Source organism: Phyllopteryx taeniolatus, chromosome 12, assembly GCF_024500385.1.
Source record: "Phyllopteryx taeniolatus isolate TA_2022b chromosome 12, UOR_Ptae_1.2, whole genome shotgun sequence".
NCBI classification, from domain to species: Eukaryota; Metazoa; Chordata; class Actinopteri; order Syngnathiformes; family Syngnathidae; genus Phyllopteryx; species Phyllopteryx taeniolatus.
The window spans coordinates 26,112,479-26,132,943 of NC_084513.1; the positions used below are offsets into that span (position 1 = coordinate 26,112,479).

At 42.0% G+C, this 20,465-nt stretch overlaps 2 long non-coding RNA genes across 4 annotated transcripts in view; one reads left to right on the plus strand and one right to left on the minus strand.

Moving 5' to 3' along the window:
- Window positions 1-20,465, minus strand: part of LOC133487183 (uncharacterized) — an 89,337-nt gene that overhangs the window by 13,940 nt on the left and 54,932 nt on the right. The window contains exons 4-7 of one of the 3 annotated variants that reach the window (XR_009791232.1): window positions 10,914-10,963; window positions 10,559-10,604; window positions 9,335-9,507; window positions 2,319-2,514 (exon numbers count right to left, since the gene is read on the minus strand). This is a non-coding gene — a long non-coding RNA (uncharacterized LOC133487183). Of the gene's footprint in view, window positions 1-2,318; window positions 2,515-9,334; window positions 9,508-10,558; window positions 10,605-10,913; window positions 10,964-20,465 lie in introns of those variants that run through there. The other 2 variants (XR_009791233.1, XR_009791234.1) reach the window with 2 other exon arrangements.
- Window positions 1-20,465, plus strand: part of LOC133487184 (uncharacterized) — a 63,205-nt gene that overhangs the window by 13,630 nt on the left and 29,110 nt on the right. The window lies entirely within an intron of this gene.

Consider the following 20,465-nt stretch of genomic DNA (forward strand, 5'->3'; position numbering starts at 1 on the left):
GTGAGGGAAGGACAGGACAAGCTAGAATAGGAGAAGGACAGGAGAAGAGGCATGCAGGACAAGGGTTGTGAAGCCGGCTGTACAACTGAAGTGTGGTGGGATTGACTGTGTAAATTCTAAGTCTATAGGACGAGAGTATGAGTGAGGGGATACACAAGCAATTGGCATATTCATGAGTTATTTGTCGCAGTAAGTGAGTGGCCCCACACCCAGTGAAAGAGTCCCAGGGGTGTGTGCCTGCGGACACATCCAAGTGAATTGACGCCGTTTGAAATGCACAAAGACTGACAGAAGTGTCCTGTAATTACTGTGCCTGCACCGTGGAGGCTGAGGACCCCAACCAATCAATTCTAGGGGCAGGATCGGGCTCAGGGATCCACCCGAGAGCAGCCCAGTGGACGGGACACGTCCCACACCGAGGAATCCAGGGCGGTCCGCCGCCCCCACCGAGGCGCCCTGACAACTGGCCACCTGGTGGGGGCCGCAGGGACCCAATGCCAGGCCCCCAGCCAACAACCACCTCCCCCACCACCAATCCACCCCGGCACCCCACCCCACCCCCAGGAGAGCCAGACCCCCAGTAGTCTTTTATAGACTAGTATTGAGACTCCTCTTTGTCAACAGTTATAAAAGGCCGAGATAACCTGAGTGAAATTAGAGTCAATGCGGCATTTTTCTTCTGACTTAGTAAGGTGTGTTTCTTGTAATAGGAGGAGGTCTGTTTTAAGTTTAGTCGTAAAATAAAACCACCTGTATGTCAAACCCGAGAAATGTGAATTCCACCTCTGCTCCGTACACTTCCTAGGCTACATCATTGCCAAAGGACAATTGCAACCAGACCCTGCCAAAATCCAAGCAGTCGTTAACTGGCCCACTCCCACCACCCGCAAAGAACTAAGTTTCCTCGGATTCGGCAATTTCTACCGCCGCTTCATCCACCAGCTCTCAGTTCCAATGGACCCCAGCTGCATCCCAAGCCTTCGACCAGCTGAAAACCCTTTTCACCAGTGCTCCCATCCTATGTCACCCCAACCCCTCCCTCCAGTTCGTGGTAGAGGTGGACGCCTCAGACACTGGTGCCGAGGCTGTTTTCTCTCAGCGGGACCCCTTTTCCCAAAAACTTCACCCCTGTGCCTTCTTTTCCTGTCGTCTATCCCCTGGGGACTGGACCTACGACGTTGGCAACCGAGAGCTGCTAGCCATCATCTGGCCATTGGAGGAATGGAGGCACTGGCTGGAGGGGACTGAAATACCGTTTGTCATCTGGACTGATCACAAGAACCTTGCTTACTTCCGTTCCGCCAAACCCCTTAACCCCGACAAGCTCGCTGGGCCCTTTTCTTGAGCCAATTTAATTTCAGCCTCTCCTTCCGAGCTGGATCCCGCAACAGCAAACCTGACGGCCTGTCTTGCTTATACTCACCCCCCTCCAGCCCTGCAGAACACTAAACCATCATCCTTTCCTCCTACTTCGTTGGGGCAGCCACATGAAAATAGAACAGATTGTCAAACACGCTCGAGACCCACCCAGATCCAAAGACCGGACCTCCGAACCGCCTGTTCGTACCTGATTGCATACGCTCTGACGTCCTTCAGTGGGCCCACAACTCCAAGCTCACCTGTCATCCCGGTACCACCGGCACCATCCATTTCATCCAGCAACATTTATGGTGGCCCAGTCTGGTCAAAGACAGCTGATAATGCTCTGTCTGTGCAGCAGGGAAGGCTTCACACCTGCCCCCTGCTTGTCTGCTGCCCCCTTACCCATCCCGAGCCGCCCTTGGTCTCACATCGCTTTGGACTTCATTACCGGCCTACCCCCTTCTGAAGGTAACACAATCATTTTCACTATTGTCGATCGATTTTCTAAGTATGTCCATTACATTCCCTTTCCCAAGCTTCCCTCTGCATTTGAAACTGCTAACCTCCTTGTTCATCATGTTTTCAAACTCCACGCTATCCCCATCAACATCATCTCAGACCGAGGTCCTCAGTTCTCCTCCCTTGTTTGGAAGGAGTTCTGTAAAGTGGGGGGCGCAGCATCCAGCTTGTCTTCTGGGTACCACTCACAGACCAAGAACCGGACAGAGCGGGCGAATCAGTCCCTGGAATCAGCTCTTCGCTGCATTGCCTCACGCAACCCCACCTCCTGGAGCTCATTCCTCCCATGGCTTGAGTATGCCCACAACTCCCTCACCAGCTACGTCACCAGTATGTCTTCATTCATGGCCTGCTGCGGTTTCCAACCTCCGTTATTTCAGGAACAGGAGCATGCAGTGGCAGTTCCCGCGGTAACGGATCACCTGAAAAGGGTCCAGTCCGTTTGGTGGCCTTGGTCCGGTCTGCGGAGAAAAATAAACGGCTCGCAGACCTTCGTCGTTCCCCTACGCTTGGGTACTAGGTGGGTCAGACCGTTTGGCTTTCCTCCCGTGACCTGACACTCCAGACTGAATCCTGCAAACTCACTCCGTGCTTTATTGGTCCATTCCGCTTGCTTCTGGGTCCAGTCAAAATCTAATCGTGACAGGGAAGGAGGAAGAAGAATGGCAACATTAAGCTGAGCATCATTCCATGATAAGGATTAAGCAGGACTTCACAATTTTTTGTTTAACATGAATATTAACATATTTTTGATGGTGAATATAGAACAATACCTTTACCTACACAATATAAAGAGCAAAAAGTTCTAAAAACATGCAGCCGTTGCAGGCCTGTAAAAAAGCCAACCACTCAAGTGGTAACTGGTTCTCTCCTCCATCCTATACCTTTGCTCAAATTTGACACTCCTCTCTTCATCTTTGTACTTACGAAAGCTGCATTAGCTTGCATAAGCTCACAGTGATAACAGAAAAGGCCACAAAGCCAGAGCTAGTTTCTCTGCAGAGAAATGTAAAATTTGAGCAAAACGATGAGATGGAGAGGAGAACCAATTGGAACTGTTCAGCTTGAACGGGAGCGATTGGTTGGCTTTTTTAAAAGCCTGCAGCCACTCGACAGGATGGATTTTTCATGTGTGTCTGTGTGTGTGTGCTCTTTAATCACATCTAAATGATGTAAATAATGTTAAAGAACTAAAATTTCAGAGTCCAGCTTTATCATATGAAACTATGGCGAATAATACATTCCAACTTAGTGCACTAACATTAGTGCACATACTTACAGTAAACACAATTTACTGATTTATAGATAAAAGTTATTTTTATGTTGTGTTTTAATAATCAACCAAATGTGTTCAGATTTCTGGCCTCACAGCTTTTATATGTTGTCTTCTGACTGACATTTGATCTGGTGTAAACTTTATGGAGGAAGAAGGCAATCCAAATCGAAGTAGCAGCTTACCCGTGTCTCAGTAAAAAAGTGCTGGCCATCGTTCAATCATACTGTGCACAGCAGGCTCTGGAGGCATATATACACACATATACACATTATAGAGTATGTGCAGCAAACTCTCTCTTTCTCTCTCTCTCTCTATATATATATATATATATATATATATATATATATATGAGGCTTCCAGCACGCCCGCGACCCTAGTGAGGAGAAGCGGCTCAGAAAATTGATGGATGGATATATAATGTTATATTTATGCCTTGTGAATGAAGAGGGAGATGAACTTTCTTTCTATCTCAATGCCTGCATTGAGTTCTGTGTGCACTGCAGTGTTCCCCAACCTTCTTAGCACCGCGGACCAGTTAGGAGCCGACATTTTTCTCACAAACAGGCTGTGGTGGCGCACACACACACACGCACACGCGTGCACACACACACACACACACACACACGTTTGCCTCGCTTCTGCTTACTCCTTTGCCATTCGTGGTGCATCCACTGTGGGTGCGATGCAGGAGTGGCGGTCGGAGCTCCTCAATGAGAGTAGACTTTGAACTACATAACAATAGTTCTGCCTGTTATGAGCTCAAAGGGACTTTGTTTGTAATAAATTACCAGTTCCCTAACGAAATCAACGAGAGGTGTAAAATGTTTTACCCGATGATGAAGAATCACTGTGGGAAAGGCAAACAAGCGTCACTTGTTGTCGACGAGCTATATGTCGACGACGACGACGTCACGCCCTGGCTCTTTTAGATAAGTAATTCTTCTGATTAGTTGTCGTTATTAATTATCAAAAGCGCATTGTATTTTGTTTAATTCTTTCCAATTTTGCTTAGACAAACAAAAAAAACATAATCAAGCATGCCCCCTACGACTCCCCAAAAATATCCCGTCTCTGCTGTGGGAAACTGGGAAAGCTGTATTGAGAGGTTGAATCATATCATACTCTTTGTACAAGAAAAAACAAGAACAAAAATTAGAAAATGAAATTGAGGAAAAAATTGAAACACCTCACAGAAGAATATGCAATTAATCCAACAGATACGCTTAGAAGCCAACTTCAAAAGGCAAAACATTAATTAGACGTTATCAAAAAAGGACAGATTTTCTACAACAGTTACGATACACTAACTTTGAGTACAATCAGGAAAATTTCTTCAGCCCAATAAAGAATAGTCATTAATTACAGCCATTCAAGATTCAAGAGTCACTGCGAGAAATAAATGAAATATTTTACAATTATTATAGCAGCTTATACGCATCTTCGAACAACCCAGACCAAAAAAAAATTGAAACTTTTATTAAGGAACTAAATATTCCTCAATTAAATAGAGAAATTAAAAACAGTTTTGATGTTCCTTTAACCATCACAGAATTACATAACGCATTAAAAAATATGCAATCGGGATGAGCGCCTGGCCCGGATGGAATCTCCGTTGAATTCTTTAAACATTTCTGATCAATACTAGCGCTTCTATTTTTCAGAACAGTCAAGGCAATAAACAATAAAGGTCAAATGAATAGCCATATGAACACAGCTTCAATTAAAGTATGACTAAAGTCAGGTAAAGACCCCACTCTCCCAGCTAATTATCAGCCGTCATCACTAATTAATGTAGATATCAAGATTATCTCGAAAGCCCTCGATACTTGAAAAGGTACTCCCGTCGATAATCCACTATGACCAGACAGGTTTCATTAAAGGTAGAAGTTCCACAAATAATGTCAGACGTCTGTTAAATTTAATAAGCATGTCAAAGCATAAAAATGTAAATGCAATCATCATGTCACTTGACGCAGAGAAAGCTTTCGATAAAGTTAACTGGGGTTTGTATTTTGCAGTTCTTCGCAAATTTGGCTTTGAAGACTCATTTATACATTGGATAGCAACATTATACAACTCACCGAAAGCGACAGTCACCACAAATAGGATTACATCACAAGGTTTTACTTTACAAGACAAGGATGTCCACTCTCACAAATGCTATTTGCAATAGTTATGGAACCTCTTGCTACCGCTATATGTCAGAATGGTAATATTAAAGGGATTTGCTCGCTAGTGACAGAACACAAAATCAGTCTGTGTGCTGATGATATTCTTCTTTATTAATGGAACCCAAGTCTTCAGGCAGTCTTCAATCTCATTAAAACATTTTCACAAATATCAGATTACTAGACCAAATGAACAATACTCCCATCCATCCATCCATCCATTTTCTGAGCCGCTTCTCCTCACTAGGGTCGCGGGCGTGCTGGAGCCTATCCCAGCTGTCATCGGGCAGGAGGCGGGGTACACCCTGAACTGGTTGCCAGCCAATCGCAGGGCACATAGAAACAAACAACCATCCGCACTCACATTCACACCTACGGGCAATTTAGAGTCTCCAATTAATGCATGTTTTTGGGATGTGGGAGGAAACCGGAGTGCCCAGAGAAAGCCCACGCAGGCACGGGGAGAACATGCAAACTCCACACAGGCGGGGCGGGGGATTGAACCCGGGTCCTCAGAATTGAGAGGCTGACGCTCTAACCAGTTGGCCACCGTGCCGCACAATACTCCCAATAACAGCAAATTCCTGGAATCCTGCAGATCAAATCCCAGATTACCCCATTTTTATAAGAAACATATTAGTATTTAGGTATTAATATTTCACCAAAACTCACAGAAATAACCAATCTAAATTACACACCACTTCTTGAAAAAAACTCATCTGATTTAAGAGGCTGGAATAATTTGCCTATATCACTACTGGGAAGAATAGGCACAATACAAATGAAAACCTTACCTCAAATAAATTATTTATTTTCAATGATTCCATTGAAGACCACATTTAAATGATTTCAAGCATTAGGTTCTGCTGTAATAAATTTTTATTCAAAAAAATAAGAAAAATAGAATCAGTCTATCTACTCTTCAGAAAAGTAAACAGGAGGAAGGGCTAAATGCACCAAACTTTAAACACTATTATTTAGCTAACCAATGACAATACCTCATCAAATGGCTGCACCACAATGAGGAGCATCATTCTTGGCTAGAATTGGAATAGATAGACTGCAACATCAAACTCCCCAAACTCCCATTTATTTCCACAAGTTTTAAACGCCATAAATGCTTCAAGAACCCAATAATCGCACCCATTTTAACGGCTTGGTGGAAAAGTTTAGAATCTACAGGATCGCAATTAGTTCCCAGTATGCTCTCCCCAATCTGTCATAATCCAGATTTTGAAATTAACAAAACACCCATTCATTTTAGCACATGGGAACAACATGGAATTGACCACCTACAACAACTATTGAATGATAATGTTTTTAGGACATGTGATGAACTGTTCCAAGAATTCAAAATAACAGGCGGAAACCTCTTGAATACAATAAATTAAAAGCAGCAATAAAAAAAAAGAATACAAACACTCCAGAGCACCCTCGAACTGCCGGAGTTTGTCAAGCAATATAGTGAAGCTTCTTCCGCGAAGGAAAAAAATCCCTCAAAAGTTTCAAAATTAATTTCATGCACTAAATCAATGCCCTTACCAATCACTAAATGGGAAGACCTTTCCATGGGTGCTGACCGTAACTATTTAATACAGATATGTAACAATAGGTTTAGAATGACAAAAAAAACGCCTAGTTTGGGGGGCGGGTGGGAAATCCACCTCCCACGCACGGGGGCGTTTAGTGGGTGCTGGCTGGAACGTGGGGGGGTCCCAGCGTCGGTGCTGCGAGGCTGGGTGGGGCGGCCCTTTTTGTCTGTGGTTGTCCTGCCTGATGGGCCCAACCTGCAGGAGCCTGGCCTCTTAATCATTCACCTAGCATACACGCACGCCACTCACTCTATATATTTTTATCCCTAGTCACATCTGGGCACACATACATATCCAGGAGTTCCTGGGGGGCTGGTATGGGGTCGGGAGGGTGCGGGTGTCGGACCGGGTTGCAAAACGTCAGTGCTGTTTCCCGGTCCGGGCGCCCTGCCCCTCCGCCCTACCTGCCCCTCTCCCCCTGGATTTTAATGCATCACACACACTCAACCACATGGTTTTAATGCACTACATACACCCATCTGTGGGGGACGGTGGGTCTTGTGTGGGGGGGATTTCGCTGTAAGGCAGGAGTGCCTGGCAGCCCTCTTCTGTTCGACTGATCGACTCTGATTCTCAATAAATATCTATTATAATACTAAGAAACCACAGCGGCAGCTTAAAAACTCCACTGTGACACAGTAAAACTGTTCCGGCATAAAAGGGATACAGATCCTCCATTCTGCTTGACCTCACAGCCGAACAGGACAAAAAAAAAAGCAACATATGAAGACAGTATACCTATTTACAAGTTAATACAAATATGCGTTGCAAGTGTTGCGCATGGGGTACTGTGGTGAGGGGCTGAGGAAGAACACTCACGATCGGCTCTGCATATCCAGAGTTGTGAAGAATAAATGTGTTGATCATATTTGAGTTGAATTTAATTCCACTTGAAACATAAAGCATAAAGTGAGCAGGTGCTGTGATAGTAATAATTCAGCCATTTGAGACGACTGATTTGTGACACACATCAATGACATGACATAATTTTTATGAGATTGAGGAGCGAAAGTCTCATTCTTGCAGACATTTGTCCTCGCTCCTCTCTTGCTCTCTTTGACTCATCGACTAGATCTCTGGTGGGAGGAGCTGAAATGTCAACAGAGGAATAAGGAGGGGGTTGCAAATAAAGAAATGAGATTTAGATGGAAGAGTCAAATTTGAGAAAAATTGGTGCCTATATTTGTAATGTTAATGATTATGTTGAATTGCCTACTTGCAACATCTTATACTACAATTAAATCAATATACACCAGCAGTAGATTATCAAAACAATACAATTTACTGCTTTATACTGGGGTATAAATGAATATTGAACAAAATTTAGGTTTGCCTGTTGGTGCAAACTGGAACAATCATTCCAATGACTCATGTAGCCCCTTGGAAAAATTAACAGCTGCTTTCCCATCTCCTCTACCCTTGTTCAGTTGGGATAGGATCCAAAAACACATCAGGACATTTTGACTGTTCTTGACCTTAAAATGGTCCCTAAATAGTGCCATTTCATGGGTAAAACCAAAGTCAATAAAAGGATAAACTGGGTGCAGATGGTGATCTGTTTTAATTGCCCCTTACATTTGTTTTAATTACATTTGCAGTGGTGCTGATGGTGGTTGCAGTGGCTGGGCTTGGTCCATCATGGATCCAAAAAACAGTGGAACAGTACAACTTGTCATCCTAACTACTCCACAATAACATATACTGTAGAACATGACGTTGACGAGTCGCTAATCACATATTTTTGCCTTGAGGAGGAGGCAGCTGCTTTCAGCAGCAAAGTGCGCTGAATGAAATGAGTCTGTCACATTAATTAATTGAAATTGTCTCACATTTTTGAATGTGCACCTTTGATAAGTGAGGGAGAAACAGTAAAGGGGTAAAAAAAAGGCAGACTCGAGTAGGATTTTTTCTGACCACATAACATCTGATAATGCCCAGTGTGTGATCTATTGTTGGTGTGAGTCAAAATGTAAAAGTATTAGTCAGCATGTGTGTCATCTGCAATATGGACATCACAGTCCAAAAAGTGCAATTTATTGTGATTGACATCTTCACATGTGAACTTGATGTTTTTGTCCACTGAGTTAATATGCTTGGTGAACGCTAGGACTTTTCTGATTTTAAGCCATCTGTCAGCCTCATACAGTATCTGTACCAATGACTTGAAGCTGGTCCCTAAAAGGAGTTCAGATTTTGGGATGAGGACGACACAGCAAAATAACAATTTAATCGGGAGAAAAATTGTCATGAGAACAGTATGTTTTTTCTGTAAATCGTGTGAAAAAGAAGGATAATCAAACGCTTTCTCGAGAGGGAAGTCGTCAGGGGTCCCAAAGAGGGATGATCTTTTAAAACATGAAAATGTGGTGGTGGGGTATTGGCTTGGTGTTGTTTTTTTCTTTGTCGTCGGTTCTTACATTGGTTTGGGGACTGGAGTGGGCGTTGGGTACCGTCAGTGTGGTGGTGCGGCCGGGCGTTTGCCTTGTTGGCTGTCTCGATGTTGGCATGGACATGTTTTGTGGTTTCATTCACCCGCTTGAGTGGAGATTGTTCCGGTGCCCTTGCCCCTCGCATTGGGACTCCCTGGGTCCTGGGTGGTCGGTAAATAAATAAATAATTAATAAAAAATAAAACATGAAAATACTGCAGACCAAAGGTATGTGTTTTCTATACAGTTTCAGTTTACTTTATGTGTCTTCTGCATATGTTTATAAATTCAGCCCTGGTTTACAAAACGTAACCCCATAATGCACATTGATTGATGTCTTTACTGCAAGTAATGCGGTCATCGTGACATAATGTTATCAAGTTGATGTTTTCACTGCAAAAAAAGCGGTAATTGTGATACAATGTATTGCACACTACATATACTGTATATTGGGGTGGGATTTGATTTTTAAAAACATTTATTTATTAGAGGCTTTGTTATTAATCTTGATTCATCAAATTTTAGTCATATATAAATATTTGTCCGAAAAAGCAACATGCTTTAATTTAAATGGATTTTAGTGGACAACTGAATCAAATAATTGACATAGACAGGAATATTATTAACTCTGGAAAATGCATTTGATTGGATTTCAATACAAAACTATAGAAAAACTAATAGAAAATATTATTTATATGAGCTGTATGCATAAAAACCTTAGTTCTAATATGTTTGACTGTATCTTGATTTAAATGATCTGAATTGTATTAGTATATAATGCAGGGACTCTTGCGGACTACCCTTTGAGAATCACAGATGTGATAAAGCACATGAATATTTCTTGATAAGTAAAATTATAGTTATTTACCCTAATTTCGGAACAGAAAAACTAGTTTTAGTGGTTGAATATTATACTTTATTAATTTCTGACTGGCGGCACGGTGGTCGACTGGTTAGCACATCTGCTTCACATTTCTGAGGACCCGGGTTCAATTCTGGCCTTGTCTGTGTGGAGTTTGCATTTTCTCCCTGTGCCTATGTGGGTGCTGTCCAGGTACTCATGTTTCCTCCCACATCCCAAAAACATTCATGCCTGGTAGGTTAATTGAAGACTCTAAATTGTCCGTAGGTGTGAATGTAAGTGTGAATGGTTGTTTGTTTATACTGTATATGCCCTGCGATTGGCCGGCAAACAGTTCAAGGTGTACCACACCTCTCGCCCCAAGATAGCTGGGATGGGCTCCGGCACGCCTGCGACCCTAGTGAGGATAAGTGGTACAGAAACTGGATGGATGGATGGATGAATCATTTCTGACTTTTCCAAAAAACCCTGTAAGAATTCAGTTAGAAATCCCTCATTCCTGTTCAAAATGGTAAAACGTGGAGAGCATTAAAGCACTTTATGATGCTGGATGGTCTCTGTGACAGATATGATAGTTGGTCTCATAATTTTACAAAGCATTTGTACATTTGAATTATTTACTGTATGTTCTAATACTTGTTCAAATAAACACTGATCATGATGTTGTAAGCACATTCAGTTATAATTTTGTATTTTGATCAAATACCAGTGGCAGGCATTTCGGATGTGGGCCTTCACTCAGCAGCCAAGTGGGTCCTTAGGCAGAAAGAGAAGAGGAAAGCTGATTTATTGACAGACCTCTGTAGGCATTTACTTTTTCATTCACAGAGTTACCATTATGCGGCGTTACGCAAAGTTCGAAACAAGAGGATTAATATACATTGAAAAGCAAGACTTCGAATCACGAGCGAGCGTGGTGGTGGGCTCGCAGAGAGATCTACCACCGCCACGGCGGCAGGGTCAGCAGCTGGCAGACTCGATTCTGCTGAGGAGTGGAGGGCCGAGCCTAAGTGGTTGTGTACATCTTCCTCAGCTGAGGGGAGTGAGGTTTCCAAACACCGATCTTTACAGTTTCCCGCTGAGCCCCACTTGGTGGACAAGCAGCAGTCTGGAAAACTCTGTGCTCACCAAGCTAACATCGCCACTTCGGGCCGGCGACAAGTCACGCCACGGGGTTAGCGGTGAGATCCGCTGCTGCCCCGGCAGCAAGTGTCCACCGATGGCCGACTCGGTCGCTTGGGCTAAGGGGCGTGAGGCTTCCAAACACCAATCTTTACTTATTGCCGCTGAGCCGCACTTGGTGGAAAAGGAGCAGGCTGGACAAACTCTGTGCTTGCCACCAGCTAGGTCCACCTATGGCTGACTCAGTTCCGTGAAGGAGCGGAGGTCCGAACCCAAGCGGCTGTGTGCGTCTTCCACGACTAGGCCAGAGGAGATGAACTCCGGCGTGAGGATGGTGGAAAACAAAAACCCCAAAAAACATCCATCCATCCATTCTCAACACCGCGTATCCTGTTCAGGGTCACGGGGCGCTGGAGCCTATCCCAGCTGACTTTGGGTGAAAGGCAGACTACACCCTGAACTGGTCGCCAGTCAGTCGCAGGGCACATATTGACACGGAAAACCATTCGCACTCACATATCCACTGAGTGGGAACTGAATCCACGCTGCTCGCACCAAAGTCGGGCGAGTGTATCACTACACCATCAGTGACTCACAATAAAAAAAACCTTCCATTCAAAAATAAATATTTGCAATGTACAGTCTGTTTTTTTCTCAAACACATTTACAGATACTAAATAGTTCACACTGCTGTATTTAAAAACTGACTAAGAGCTTTCCATGAAGTCATGTATTTGTTTTTGTTAATTTATTGAACCGGCGGCATGGCGGACGACTGGTTAGCACATGTGCTTCACAGTTCTGAGGAACAGGGTTCAAATCCTGGCCCCGCTTGCGTGGAGTTTGCATGTTCTCCGTGCCTGCGAGGATTTTCTCCAGGTGATCCGGTTTCCTCCCACATCCCAAAAACATGCGTGGTAGGTTGATTAAAGACTCTAAATTGCCCGTAGATGTGAATGTGAGTGCAAGTGGTTGTTTGTTTGTGTCCTGCGATTGGCTGGCGACCAGTTCAGGATGCACTCCACCTCTCACCCGAACATAGCTGGGATAGGCTCCAGCACGCCCGCGACCCTAATGAGGATAAGCGGTACAGAAAATGGATGGATGAATGGATTTATTGAACCTTATCCAGATAAGGTATTTGCAATGCCAACCTGGCTGCAGACAACAGAGTAAAACAAAGCAAAATAGAAGGAAATACATACAGTATACAAACTGTATGTGATAGAGTAACAAGTTAAATATTACATTACATCATAGAACATGGTGAATAAAAGGTCCATAAAAGGCATGTGAGCGGATGTTCTCGAAAACTCGAGAACTTGCATGAAGAAAAATGTAATCACCTGAATGCCAAGAAAAAAAATTCTTTTTGAATAAATAAATATATTAATGAATCTAGAAACCTGCAGATGACTATAGATGTGATTTATTGTTGTCAAAGTTGTAGTGGAACTGTGTAAGGATTCAGGCTTATGTCCCCATTCCATTTTCCATCTGAGAAATCACATCTATAGTCATCTGTAATCTTCTTTTAGATAGGGGATCAGAATCATCTTTATTTTGCCAAGTATGTCAAAAACACACAAAGAATTTGTCTCCGGTAGTTGGAGCCGCTCCACTATGACAACAGACAATTGTCAATTGACTTTTGAGACATAAAGACATTGTGAAACACAGTCACTGAGCAATAAAAGGTTGCTAGTGTTAATGCCGTTGTTTTTGAAATTATTTTATTTTATTATTTTTTTGGACAATTGTGTAAAAAGATGCAGAGATCTCTCACAATGAGAGAAGTTTGAATGACTAATAGAGAAATAGTCCCGTGCAATGACCACTGTGCAAAGGGCGCCGAGATTTCAAGAAATGTATGCAGTTTAAAGTGACGAGGAGTTCGATAATCTGGGACAATGTCGATTGTGCAAATAGTGCAGATGCAGATGCTGCTCAGGCACGAGTGGCCAGTATTGTTAAACAACAGATATGCAAATAGTGCAGCGTGGCAAGACTACTACAGTGAGTGCACGAGTAATGTATTATTGGCCTGACAGAAATAATTTTTTCCTGATCATGCAGATATCGGGATTTCAGGCACAGGGTTCATTTAAATATCCATCCATCCATTTTCTGAGCCGCTTCTCCTCACTAGGGTCGCGGGAGTGCCGGAGCCTATCCCAGCTATCTTCGGGCAGGAGGCGGGGTACACCCTGAACTGGTTGCCAGCCAATCGCAGGACACATAGAAACAAACAACCATTCGCACTCATATTCACACCTGCGGGTAATTTAGAGTCTTCAATCAACCTACCACGCATGTTTTCGGGATTTGGGAGGAAACCGGAGTGCCCGGAGAAAACCCACGCAGGCATGGGGAGAAAATGCGGACTCCACACAGGCGGGGCCGGGGATTGAACCCCGGTCCTCAGAACTGTGAGGCAGATGCTCTAACCAGTCTTCACCGTGCCGCCTTCATTTAAATATGATTTTCATATTTAAATTTGGGCATGGACAGGAAGGGTTCGGCTACTCCAACATGTGCGCTCATTTCCACGTTGATTGGGATGTACGAAGGAAATGTGCTGGATTCATGCGTACGCACTGATTCATACAGCTGGATATTTTTGTGCGTACAACGTTTTCTGGATTTGAACGTACACCATGTTTCAGTAGGAAATTCACACAAGTCATTGTACATGAGGCCGCAGGTGAAGGCTGTGAAAAGTAGCCCCAGTGACAGTGCAGCACATCACAGCAGTGTGTAAGATGCTGGCAGGCAAGGCATCTAGTCCCCTCCAAAGGTATTGGAACGGCAAGGTCAATTCGTTTGTTTTTGTTGTATACTGAAGACATTTGGGGTTCAGATCAAAAGATGATAAAGGTTCTCCCGATTAGTTTGGATGCATTTTTCTTTAAATTGCCAGACAAAATGGTTTGCCAACCTCCACAGGGCAGGGGTGAAGGTATCACAATCCACTGTTCAAAGACTTTGAGAGAAGAAATATAGAGGCCATACCACAAGATGCAAACCACTCATCAGCAAAAAGAATCGGAAGGCCAGATTGGATTTTGTAAAGAAGTACAGAGGTGAGCCACAAATGTTTTGGAACCAAGTTTTCTGGACTGATCAGACCAAGATTAACCTCTACCAAAGAGATGGAAAGGTCAAAGTATGGAGAAAGAAAGGATCTGCTTATGATCCAAGACACACAAGCTCATCAGTGACGCATGGTGGAGATAATGTCATGGCTTGGGCTTACATGGCTGCTTCTGAAATGGGATCACATGTCTTTATTGATGATGTAAATCATGATGGTAGCAGCAGAATGAATTCTGAAGTCTACAAAACCATTTTGTCTGGCAGTTTACAAAAAAATGCATCCAAACTAATCAGGAGAAGCTTCATTGTGCAACAAGACAATGACCCAAAACACACTGCTAACACAACAAAGGACTTCATCAGGGGGAAAAAGGGGAAGGTCTTAGACTGGCCAAGTCGATCACCGGACCTTAATCCAATAGAGCATGCATTTTATCTCCTGAAGAGGAGAAAGTGGGTGCAGTCAAGGCCTGGAAAAACATTTGTCACTGTGCTCTTAGGAACCTTAAGCAGCAGAATTTCTTTTGTAACCTTGGCCAGATCGGTACCTTGTGACAATTCTGTCTCTGAGCTCTTCAGGCAGTTCCTTTGACTTCATGATTCTCATTTGCTCTGACATGCATTGTGAGCTGTAAGGTCTTCTATAGACAGGTGTGTGGCTTTTCTAATCAAGTCCAATCAGTATAATCAAACACAGCTGGACTCCAATGAAGGTGTAGGATGATCAAGGATGATCAGAAGAAATGGACAGCACCCGAGTTAAATATATGAGTGTCACAGCATGTGATATTTTAGTTTTTCTTTTTTAATAAATCTGCAAAAATTTCAGCAATTGTGTTTTTTTCTGTCAATATGGAGTGCTGTGTGTACATTAACGAGGAAAAAAATGAACTTAAATAATTTTAGCAAATGGCTGCAATATAACAAAGAGTGAAAAAATTTAAGGGGGCCTGAATACTTTCCGTACCCACTCTGTGTGTGTGTGTGTGTATGTGTGTTAGTGCGCGTGTGCATGTATATATAGATATATGGAAAAGTGAAAGTTTGTATGACCTTTCTTAGGGTGTTATTCACACCATGAGCCCTCTCCTTTATGAGTGGAAAATGGTGGACGCCCCCAGATGTATCAGGAATGAGGTAAGATGTTGCAAACGGGGGAGTTAGTGGGTCAAGAAGCTTGGGCTTGTTTTCATTGCCAGGTCCAATCCTTTCACACAGTGTGTGATGGTCTTGACTCACAGCCACTTCTTGCTCAGAGCTTGCTATACCCGTTCTATTCCAGAAAATATTTAAACTGAGCAGTTTTACAGATGGTGCTTGTGAAACGTGGATACATAATGGAACTTTTTGAAAGTAACAGTACTCTACTTAAGGTGATGGCAGACCATGTTGTGACTTCGAGACAATTATCACACATCAAACACATATCTACAATGTGATCCAAAACTGTATAATGTAATTATTAGTTTTAGGGGGCTACAGCCAAGTTAATCCCCCAACCTCGTTGAATCTTCGTACGTCCCTTTTTTCATCTTGTGTTGAGTCACAGCCAAAACTCACACAGTTACAGCAATATATTACAGAGTGCATTGACCTATTTTCTGAACAGAGATCATATTTCCAATGACTCCTTTACAGGGGTTGAAGTCAAAATGAAATGAAAGAGAGTTGCCATGTGGAGAACATGTACTGGATACAAGATCATAAACAATACGCCAGCCAAATTTGCCCTAACAGCTAAAGATTAAAGATTCTTCCATTTGATGTCACCATTGTCCTTTAGCCCATTTCTCAACTAACAATAGTGCTTAATGACAGAAATAATTTATTACTTAAGATGGAGCTTGGAATCAATGATCCTCATAAGAAGAAATCAGTCCCACAAACTTTTCAAAATGACATTTTTCAATGTATTTCTTTTTTCTCAAGAACACAAGAAATGTGTATTCGCTCAGCTCATGGGGAATAGCGGTGTGCCGCAGCCGGGCCCAGGCTATCTCCTTATCCTTGAACCCTAGAATTCAAGCCTATGAAACTTTATTGTTCTGCTATATTGTTGTTATGTTATTGTTATTTTTATTTACTTTCTCACTTTTCTTAGTTTTTTTTTTTTCAAATAAATAAATAAATGTAATGAATTTGATCACTTCTGAATTATTTTTAAAAGATCAAGTTATTTTTAGAAAATTAAAAATTCATTATAATAAATAAAAAAATAAAAAAGAACAATACAAATAAAATAAAATTAATATAATCCTCCCATTCAATTAATATCTTTTACAGCAATTGTTTGGGAAGAAGGTGGCGTGGTGGACCACCTAATAGTTCAAAGGTTGTGGGTTCGCATCTAGGCTCCAGCCTTTTTGTGTGGAGTTTGCATGCTCTCCCCATGCTTATGTGGGTTTTTGTCAGGTACAGACGTCCCTCGCTATATCACAGTTTGCTTATTGCAGGTTCAGTGTATCGCAGATTTTATTTATTTATTAATCAGTTTATTTGAAAGGGGACAATGCAATTTCATAAAACACATGAAGTACACATGGTTAAAAAAGCCAGAATTAGCCAGAAGGCTAGTTTTCATCTGTAGTCCTCTGGCCATGATGTAAAAAAGCAGTAAAATACAACTACAAGACAATATAATACAGGATACGTAATCAAAGACTTACAATACTATTAAGAGAGAATAAAACCACAAATCATTTGATCATAACAAAAAAAAAACATCATAGCATACTTGTCCTTTAGTGTTGGAAGCTATAGGTGTTAACATTTTCAGTTTTTTTGTGAAGGCTTTGTATGTTGTAAGCAGTTTAACCTCCTCAGGTACTGAGTTCCACTCACCAGCGCTCCTTACTGAAAGTGCTCCAGCGCAGAGGAATGAGACAGTCACCTCTGACAGAGCCTTGAGTGACACGCTCAGAGCTGTTTCTTTGGCTGATGAACTCAGCCAGAGGAGCTGGAGCCAAATCATGCAGTACTTTATAAATCAAATTTAAATCTGCAAATATGTGAAGACTGTCCCAGTTTAAAAGACTATTTTTTTTAAATTGCACAGTGAGGATAGTGCCTTGGTTTTTTATCCATCACTTTAATTACTTGTTTGTACAAAACTTTCAATGGTTTTTTTTTGCATTCTGACCAGCCTGGGACCAACTGGTTATGCAATAGTTAAAGTGACGAAGAATCATTGAATGTAAGTAAATTTTTGCGGCTTCAGTTGACATTTCATTTCGAATTGCACGAAAATTTGCGAGGTTTAATTTGATATTTTTACACAATTTGTCAATATGGGCTTTAAAGGAAAGCTATTATTAACCCAATATATTTGTATTGGCTGACAATTTGCATTTTCTCTCCATTAACAAGTATGTCGGGGTCAAGTGATACTCTATTTGTTTTAGTGAAATACATGCCTACAGTTTTAGAAATGTTTAGCTGTAGACAGCACTCCTGCAACCAAGTTGTGATACAGGACATTGTATTAGTGATTTTAGCAGCAACAGTATCTTTGGAGCGACCATGAACGAAGAAAACTGTGTCGTCTGCATACATTCCGCACTCTGCTTCAGAACAAACAGTGGGCAAATCGTTGATATAAAGACTAAATAAAAAGGGCCTAATATTGATCCCTGAGGGACTCCAGAGGTTAGCTTAAGAGACTCTGATCTGCAGTTGTTAACTGATACAGATTGTGTTCGGTCATGCAGATATGATTCAATCCAGCTCACAGCTTTGCGAGAGAAGTAAAATTTTGAGAGCTTGGTAAGAAGAACAGAGTGATTTACTGTATCGAAAGCTTTCCTGAGGTGCAAGAACTCCTCCCTTGTCGAGAGAAGATTTTATTTTCTCAATGAAGAGGCATGTAGCCATTTCAGTGGAATGATTGGATCTGAAACCAAACTGCACGGCGTGGAGAGAGGGGGAGCTGCTGTTTAAATAATGGACAATCTGCTCTGACACCCATTTTTCTGCAACTTTGGAAATGGCCAGAAGAATGCTTATAGGTCGGTAGTTATTCAGAGAAGAAGATTATTTCTCATTGTACAGTACAGTTACTCATTTGCACATATTAGGTAAACATCGTTAGCTAATTGAATATAGCCTACCACCACTAGTTGGAATGAATTGCAATCCATGACAGGTGGTATAGACATAGGGAGGATTGAAAAAGACAGTGGTGCGCTTTTAATCACTTTATTTAAAAAAAAGTCACAAAATACAGTAATCAGAAGCACATACTCAGCACATCTGCCTGTAGCCTCTGCTGACACTGTCACTGTCCACCACAGTAGCAAATGTCAGTGCGTTCTCAAACGTCTACTATATATATATATATATATATATATATATACACATATACACACAAACACAGACCCTTTCCAAAAAAATGTAACATCATGGAAAAGTTTAGTTATTTCCATAATTCCATTAACAATGTTAGACTTTCATAGATTATAGATTCAGGGCCCACAATTTAATTTCAATTATTTATTTGTTTATTTTTACATAATTTGGGCTTCCAGCTCATAAAACCCACGAAATCAGGAATTCCAAAAATTAGAATACTGTGAAGAAATCAGACCAAATTTTGCAGGCCATAAATGTTTTAAACTGATTGTCACACTAATCATCTACTAAACTGTCATTAAATTGCTTCAGCTTGGTTCAATTGTCTCAGTTGGGTTCAATATTGGGAAGACTGCAGACTTGACAACTGGCCAGAAGACCATCATTGATACCCTTCATAGGATGGGTAAGCCACAAACAATCATAGCTAAGGAGGCTGTCGGTTCACAGAGTGCTGTGTCCAAGCATACCAATGGAAAGTCTACTGGAAGGAAAAAATGTGGCAAGAGAAGATGCACCAGCAAAAGAGATGACCGTGGGCTTCAGCAGATTATCAAACAGAAGATTCAAGAATCTAGCAGAGATCCAGAAAGAGTGGAAACAGGCGCGAGTCACAGTTTCAAAAACCACCACATTCAGACGCATCCGGGACATAGGGTACAACTGTTGGGCTCCTCGGGTCAAGCCACTTCTGAGCCTGAGCCAACGTTGGAAGCGTCTCAACTGGGCCAATGAGAAGAAGGACTGGAGTTTTGACCAGTGTTCCAAGGTCCTCCTTTCCGATGAAAGTAAAGTGTGCCCTTCATTCGGGAATCAAGGTCCAAGGGTTTGGAGGAAGACGGGTGAAGAACAGAACCCAAGCTGTTTGAGGTCCAGTGTGAAATGTCCACAGTCATTCATGATTTGGGGATTTCTTAAATCCAAGGTCACCACAACAGTCTACCAGAATGTTTTAGAGGATTTCATGATTCATTCTGCTGAGGATCTGTATGGAGATGCAGATTTCATCTTCCAGCACCAAAACCTGGTTTGATGCCCATGCCATCACAGTGCTTGACTGGCCAGCCAACTCGCCAGATCTAAACCCCATTGAGAATCGATGGGGTATTATCAAGAGGAAATGAGGGGCACCAGACCCAAAAAAAAACAAAGAAGAACTGACAGCAAGCATCAAGGAAATCTGGGCTTCAATAACTCCCTGGCAATGCCACAGGCTGATTGCCTCAATGCCACGGCGCATTAAGGCAGTGATTAAAGCAAAGGGATTCCCAACCAACTATTGAAGATTAACGTATCATTTTGAAAGTATCATATTTTGATTGATTTAATGTGACCTAAATTTCTTTCTTTTTTTCCCTACAAAAACTGAGAAGTAAATGATTTCTTCATAGTCATCTATATTTTCGAATTCCTGATTTCGTGGGTTTTATAAGCTGGAAGCCCAATTTATGCAAAAGAAAACAAATAAAAACTTGAAATTGTTTAAATTGTGGGCCCTGAATTTATAATTTATGAATGCTTAACGTTTTGAATGCAATTATGGAAATAAATAAGCCTTTCCATGATATTCAAATTTTTGGGAAAGTGTGTATATATATAATTTCTTCAAAATGGGTTTCATAGTCCCCACTGCTGGTGTGCAATAATTGTTGAGAGAACATCATGCAATTATTTTGATCACCTATATCAACAC